Genomic DNA, 8367 nt, shown 5'->3' on the forward strand with positions numbered 1-8367 from the left:
TACGCTAATAACTGACCATTTATACTTCCAGAGTCATTCTCAGGTGTTGTTTTTGACTACAGCTCAGTGTATAATGCATGCGTTTCTGCAACACGTCTGCTAATGGACGCACCACTGCATTATTGATCGCGATGGAGTGAGGAATGATGGAGATGTAAAGCAGATGTAAAGCTTTTCCACATCTTCATCTGGACAGAAAGGCCATTGAAGTGCTGATCTTTCCTCATTATGCGGCCTGAGCTTCCTGTATATACACCAAACAGGAAAATAACACCGTCAGTGGAACATGTTTTATTTATTGACAGCTAAAATTTGGAAATGCATGCCTGAACTTCCACTCCAAAACATGTTTGCTGCTCGTTCAAACTACTTATTTAAAATGAGCTGAAACAACTTTTGAGGGTTTTTTTGGGACAACTTACTTGTTTTATGTTCAATCTACTTAAATTTGTAAAGTCAATTGAATTTAATCAATTTGTTTTGGGATAGTATGAAGGTTCTGTTATTAAAAATGCTTGGTTCCACACAATCTCTTCATCTCTTCTCGTCTCAATTGATTGTTAACTTAATTGTTTGATGTTAAATCAACTTAAAATTGCAAAACAAAAACACTAAGTAGTCCTGAAAAAAGCTTAAGAATTGTGTTGTTTCAGCTCATTTTAGGTTAGAAGTTTAAACAAGCAGCAAAATAAGTGTTTTGAGTGTGGGATAAAGCTGAAATTACACATTTGAGATGCTTTTTGTTGACAAAATATGATAAATGTACAGATGTATGATGAGGTGAATACTTAAATTGATGTTTTTGGACTGAAAACCTTCCTTTATGCTAGTAGATGCAAGGTAAAAGAATAAAAGTTTATGTTTGAAGGTGCAATGATTAGCATCAACTATATGGTGGTGTGTGAGCAGATATCAGGTTTGTCACTTACTTTCAAGAGTTCACACTTGGCTGATGATTGATTATAAAGCTTGTTTGGCATGCTGTCCTGGGAGAGAGCCCCGAGCTCATAAGATCCTTGAGCCCGGGGCTCCCTCCCATTTGCAGGGCGAGAGGGGAGTTTGAGCTAGAGGTTAACCAGTTCTCTTGCGGCGTGGGAATACATTTCTGAATAAAACACGGTAGCTGTCGGGAACTCTGGTGTAATTTGAACAGGAGCGGGCAGCCTATATGGCGCTCCTGAGAGAAAGAGCGCGCGCTCCTGAGAAAGAGAGAGCGCATTATATAGACGAATTAGCGGTTTGTAAACATTCAGGATGTGCGCACAGCGAGGTTGCAGAAAATAAAAAACAGGAGCGCTAGCATTTACAGTGAGGGAATGACATCCGATGCAGTTCAAAGTTTGTTGTTGTATTAAAGATAAGTTATATTGATTACATATTATATATATATTATTCACATAATGCTTTCAGCGTATTATAACAGCTTGTCAGCCAGTGAAAAACATAGGGATTCAGCAATATTAACGTTAAAGTGAGCGGCGTTCGTCTGACAGGTCCATTTGCGATGGCATCCTCCCAGTGGATAATGGATAAGACGAAATGACCAAGCATCCAGCCCCAAATATACAACTATCTCATTGAAACGCCAAGTGATTTAACAAGAGAGAAGTTAAAGGTCTACAAGTCTTTGGACTTGCAAGAAATAATGTCCCAGGATTACCACATTCAACACTTTCTAGTGCTAAAAACCGAGGTTCTGCCTAGCCACAGGCAAGGAAAGAAGACAGAGCTGTACAAGGCCTGGGTAATTATCAACAAGCAAAAACTACTGCATTCTGACTGTGAACTGCACCTGTATGGCAGGGTATGTGAACGCGCGTTTACATTTCATTTTAAGCATTCAGTGTCTGCAGTTTAATTAACCATATGTAACTGTTTTTGCTGAAATCATTGCTGCAATCAAAAAGGAGTAAAGTGTATGATTCAGCATAGCGTGAACTTACCTGATATAGCATGAGAACTGCAGAGTCCAGCGTCTTAATCAGGTCCTCACTCCATTCAGCTCTTCTGATGGCTGTTAGCCAAAGACGTCTGCGGTTGGCATTAAAAACAGTGTGGTGTACGGTAAAACTTAAGGATTAAAAACAACATGACATGTTTGCTACTGCAACCGGTCTTTTTTTGCAAGCAGTATGCACGGTTGAACCCGTGTGAGGTCATGTGTGACGTAGGTTGGTAATTCCCCTTTATATTAAAATACCCATACTGTATGAAGCTATATCTGTAAGAGGTATTCAAGAGAATGAGTGATATATTATCATATTATTGTACCAGCATGACAATATATGAATTTACTCAGAACATGTTATGGACAACTATGGGCAGATGGTCATTTGCAAGTAGAGTGTGCAGGGATTTTCACGCACAACCATCTCTAGGACTTAAAGAGAATGGTCCGAAAAAGAAAATATCCAGTGAACCGCAGTTCTGTGGGTGTTGATGTCAGAGGAGAATGGCCAGACTGGTTCCAGCTGATAGAAAGGCAACAGTAACTCATATAACTCGTTACAACCGAGGTCTGCAGAAGAGCATCACTGAACACACAACACGTCCAACCTTGAGGTGGATGGGCTACAGCAGCAGAAGACCACACCGGGTGCCACTCCTGTCAGCTAAGAACAGGAAACTGAGGCTACAATTCACACAGGCTCACCAAAACTGGACAATAGAAGATTGGAGAAACGTTGCCTGGTCTGATGAGTCTCCATTTCTGCTGCCACATTCGGATGGTCGGGTCAGAATTTGGTGTCAACAACATGAAAGCATGCATCTATCCTGGTTCAGGCTGGTGGTGGTGGTGTATTGGTGTGGGGGATATTTTCTTGGCACACTTTGGGTTCATTAGTACCAATTGAGCCTCATGTCAATGCCACAGCCTACCTGAGTATTTTTGTTGACCATGTCCATCCCTTTATGACCACAGTGTCTCCATCTTCTGAGGGCTACTTCCAGCAGGATAACGCTCCATGTTATAAAGCGTGAATCATCTCACACTGGTTTCTTGAACATGACAATGAGTTCACTGTACTCAAATGGCCTCCACAGTCACCAGAGCTCAATCCAATAGAGCATCTTTGGGATGTGGTGGAACGGGAGATTGGCATCATGGATGTGCAGCCGACAAATCTGCAGCAACTGTGTGATGCTATTATGTCAATATGCAGCAAAATCTCTGAGGAATATTTCCAGAACCTTTTGAATCTATGCTACGCATGCATAAAATCTCATTCAGGACATGTCTCAGGTCATGATTATAAAGGTTTAATGACAGTCTTATGAACACCCCTTCAAGTTAAGTGTTAACACAATGGGATAATGCAAGTAACTGAATGAGAAGCCAAAGTTTACATCATTGCTGAATCACAATGCGTGTTTGGGTGTGTGTGTGTGTTCCAGGTCATTTGAAGGTGAAGGGCGGCAGAGGGCCAGACAGATTGAGAAGGGGATTGTGGGTAAAGTGTCCATCAGATGACTGGTAAGGGTCACCCCATTGCTGCTCTCTTAAAGGCGCTGCCAATCGCCCGGAGTGGCAGAACAGATGGATTATATAATAGGGCCGATGGGGGCCGTGCCAACTTCTGTCCTGTATCTCAACCAGACACCACTGACCTGATCACTGCGGTTCAGTTCCAAGATTCATTCCTTTAACTGACCTCACGTCATCTCGCAGAATTACCCAGGGGATGACATGTGCCTTGGGAAAACTAATTTAATCATGAATAAAGAAATGTGCTTTACATGAAGAGACTTTTACATTTGCTTTCAGTTAAGTAGCATGCTATATTTTCCATGAACAAAAAATTAACCATTGTAATACTGTGGCGTAGTGTACACTCAAAGGAAAACTAATATATATATATATCAGTCATTTTTACATCAAGCAAGTTTTGCTTGTCAGCACAATGATTGGTTGGTGACGACATCGACCAGAGCAAGAGGTTGCAGTAACACACCAAAAAGTTTGTTGTCGACCACCGAAAAACAGGAAGAACTCGTCATTTTCACCATCATATGGATTTATTTTCATCGGCTAGACACCGGCCTCACAGCTGAATGTCGGTGCCGTCACTTATTGTTACTAAATGTAGCTTGTGTGGACACTACTGCACTACTTGACTAATAAAATAGCTTCACTACAGAAAAGCAATTTGATTTAGAAAGTAGCGACGCTACCGCCATGCTACTGAGACATGTAGCTATAGCAGAATAGCCTTAGCAGAAGGCATCGTGCATATCAAAAACAGGCAAAGCAACAGATTATTATTCCACATATCCCAGATTTTTAAAGAATATTTTTATATGTATCCCCTTTTGTATTCTTTAACATTTTCATAAGTAACTAATATAATTACACATTTTTTTCACAGTAACTTTAACAAATTATTGTTACATTTATTTTGTAATTAAATTACGTAACGCCATGACTGCAGTCACTGCTTTATTATTTACTGTCTATGGGGATTAGAATCAGTCCTGTGATTCCTGTCCAATCAAATCACACATAGAAGGTCAATCGCATCATAATGAACAACCTTTACACGCATTGACCCAGAGACTATTTAGGCTGTTGGTCTAACTAAATGGCCTTAAACAACCAGCAGGCACAAGACATCAACATGACGCCAGATTGACATTGTACGCTAACGTTATGGGGACGTTGCATTTTGTTTAGAAATGAAAATCGGTTTGACGTCAATGTCCAACGTCCAAACTAAAATCAACCAAACATCAACGTCTAATGACGTTACAGCTTGATGTTGTGTGGATGTTACCACTATGACGTCTATCAGACGTTAGATTTTGGTTGCCATACCTGACCAATAAATGTCAGTATTTGAAAAATCAATATGACGCTGGTTTAAGATGTTGGCTCAACGTTGGATTTTGGTCACTTTCTAACACAAGCAAAAATCAACGTTGTTATTGGACATTAAAATAACATTGCCCTTAGACGCTGGCTAGACGTTGAATTTTGGTCACCTGACATCACAACCTAATATTAACGTCTTATGACATTGTGTGCCTGCTGGGCAAAAACTAAATGCACTACAGAATGTTACGTTTACACACATCCACAAATTACATGTAAACGCATCAGCTTTTTACAGCATAATACTCACTACTCTTGAGTACTTTTGAGAGGTCGACTTTTTACTCACACTTTAAGTAATATTTACAACAGACAATTTTACTCTACTTGCACTACATGTTTAGGCAATTAATGGTACTTTTACTAGAGTATACTCTTTTCACCACTGATTATAAGACAGTGAACGTGTTTTTTGATCTTGCATGCACATCAGCCTGTTGTTGGAGACCCCCGAAACCAAAATACGACCCTTTATTTAAAACGCATAATAGGAGCTCTTTAAAATTCGCATGGTTGCCAGGGGGTTGCTAAGCACTAGGATGTTTCTCATTAGCGCGAATCCCAATAATTCCATTCTCCAGTTACTACACCAGGGCGCTCTTGAATGTGTTTCTCCAACACAAGCAAGTATTTCTCGTCTGTTTAATGGATTGCTTACAAAAGTAATTGCATTATATTTGAGGTAAGAATTGAAACATTAGTGCATAAACATCAACTATTGATCGGACTAATAGCATTTCACACCATCGCGTCCGTACGCCTAACAAGTTTGCATCCTGTTTTTTATTAGTTTTCCTCTAAAATTGCTTTCACTGCATCCCTTATGCACAATAAACGCGAGTTCAGCCTCACACAGAGGCAATTTCCCATAAGTCTGCTTTATCGGAGCTTGCAGAAGAGGGTTGCTCGTAACACAAGCGTCTGCCATAAGAGCTCCTCCATCCGCTGCCAACACTTACAGATGGTGAAAGTGTGTGTGTGTGTGTGTGTCTGTGTCCACTCATTGACCAAGCCGTCAACACAAAGCCTTTCAGAATAAGCATGTTTGAACGCTTGGACTCAGCTTTGATTTCCATATTGCTGATGTGCATGGATGAAGGGCAGACGCTGAATGTGCATGAATGAGGCCTGCGGGTTCATACAGTCTGGAAGATCACCGCGGGGCGACGGCGCTTTTGTCCACACCTTTTTAATGTATTACAGTGTACAACAAGCTTCCTCACGCACTGAGATGAATTATAACAGACAGGCGTGCTTCCAATTAACCCGGAGAAGATGCAGAGCGGACAAAAGCAGCATTCACCAGATAAAGAGAGACGCCGGCATATATTATAGCCTTAAATGCTGAATTTGTAAATGCAGAAAAGAGAAAAGACAGCACAATATTTTAGTCAGATTAAAAGGTAATGAAACATGTTTTAAAAGCTTTTTAATAATTCAAATAATAATAATAATAATAATAATAATAATAATAATTATAATAATAATAATAATAATAAAGCACATTTACATATGCATTTACATATGCATATACTTATGTCCTTGACCAACAAATCAGAATAGTCCGCTGGCCAGCACTTTTGGTTTGGTTTTCAGAGCAGCTGAGAACTCCAGTAATAAACAGCGCTCATCAATGCAACATGCGGGGTTGGACAGTTCCATTTTGGTGCGGAGGGGGACTTTTGACTGACAATCTTAAAGTTAAAGCTAACTTACACTTTAAGCTAAAGAGTTGTGTTAATCATCAACATTAAATTATATTCATATTACACCTTACACCCGTTACATGTTTTCAATGCATTTTTTTCTTTGCTGCTATCTCTGTGGTCTCTGGCCAGGGGGAGGCTAAGCCTTCCCCAGCCTTACACACGCTCTGCCCATGGCCTCAGCCATAGTTAACATCGGCCTTTAAATCAGTATGCGTGCGTATTGTGTTCAAGCTCGGAAATTTAAATAGCGCACAGTTTGCATAACTTTGTTTAGTTACAGCAGTTTTTTTCTGTGCAGTAACGCAGTGTTAAGCATTTGCGATTAATTAGCCGTGACTAAATAAAGTGCGGTTAATAGTAAGATCATTTAATTGTTGCATCCCTAACCTCAGGTACACCTCATGTGCTTCATTCAGTGTTTAATGCTAATAATGTGAGTCTGAATGCCATTTTACATGACATTTATTGCCATACTACTGAAAGCAGCAGCAGATAATTCACCTCAGATCTTAAAACCTCAACCATTGCGCAATGCACAAACCCTATTAAACACGATACAATTCACAACGATGGTGAGAAAATAAAACTTCCACATTTCATTAAAAGATTAGCTCTGTATAATTCATACATCACAAATAGCTTAAAACAATAGTATGAATAAAAGCAGAAAATATTAAAAACACACCCAGCAGCACTCGATTTTGCATAACCCCACCTGCGATCGGCTATTGGGTGAACTAGAATGCATAACCTAATCCTGCAGACTCCACATATCTTTCCAAATTGCTCACGTTGGATATAAATCCGAAAAAGTGTCTTAAAGTCTTAACTAATATAACGTCACAAGTGTCGTTGCTATTTTTAATTGAGCCTAATCGAATTTTAATTTGAAATGAAGCTGAAGTGTCTCCTGCATTTCTAGTTATTTAAGCATATATTTGTGTGTTATTCATTTACAAAAAGAATGCATTTGATTCATGTTTTATTTGTATATGTCATACTTATATACTTCATTTTTAAATCAGTGTTTTCTGGCTTTTAAACGTATTTGTTTAAATCTGAGTAAATATTTTTACATAGGTATTATAGATTAAAAGTTACAGTTAATACAAATGTATACACTTAAATATTGAAATTGTGTTTTTTGTGCTTTCTCCTCACTGTTTTTACACCAGTGGGCCTAATTTTATTTTATTTTTTTATCTCACCAAGGGTCCCTCAACCCTACGGGCCAGCACTGACTGTGACATCAGTGATTCAGCATCTACATTTAATAATGTTAAAGAGGTTTAATGTGTATTAATTAGATTATAAACCTTATCATTTTGCTGGAGTGCAGTGAGTGCACTATTCTGTTCTTTTGAATGGCTGTATTTAAATATCTGTCATGTTTCATCTGGTGCAAACAGCCAAATTGCTTATTGCAAATCTCATCATGCAGCATGATGTTCAGACTCAGACTCAACTTTATTATCCCATTTAGGGAAACTAAAATTGCAGCAAGGTGCCGTAACACAGGCGAAGTTCCATGTACACATTAATAAAATATTACCCCACAACATCCAATACATCACATTGAAGGTGCATCTCCCTCCCACCTGCACTCATTTAATGACCTAATGGCCATCATTATAAAAGAAATTCTGACTCTATTTGTCCTGCAAATAGGAACTCTAAAACCACATCCTGATGGTAACAGCTGAAACACAGAGTACAACGGGTGATCCGAGGTGCATAGGATACCCTGAGCTCTCTTTAAAACACTAGTGTGGTAAATTACTGTTGGAC

Source organism: Danio aesculapii, chromosome 13 (genome assembly GCF_903798145.1).
Source record: "Danio aesculapii chromosome 13, fDanAes4.1, whole genome shotgun sequence".
In the NCBI taxonomy this organism is placed as follows: domain Eukaryota; kingdom Metazoa; phylum Chordata; class Actinopteri; order Cypriniformes; family Danionidae; genus Danio; species Danio aesculapii.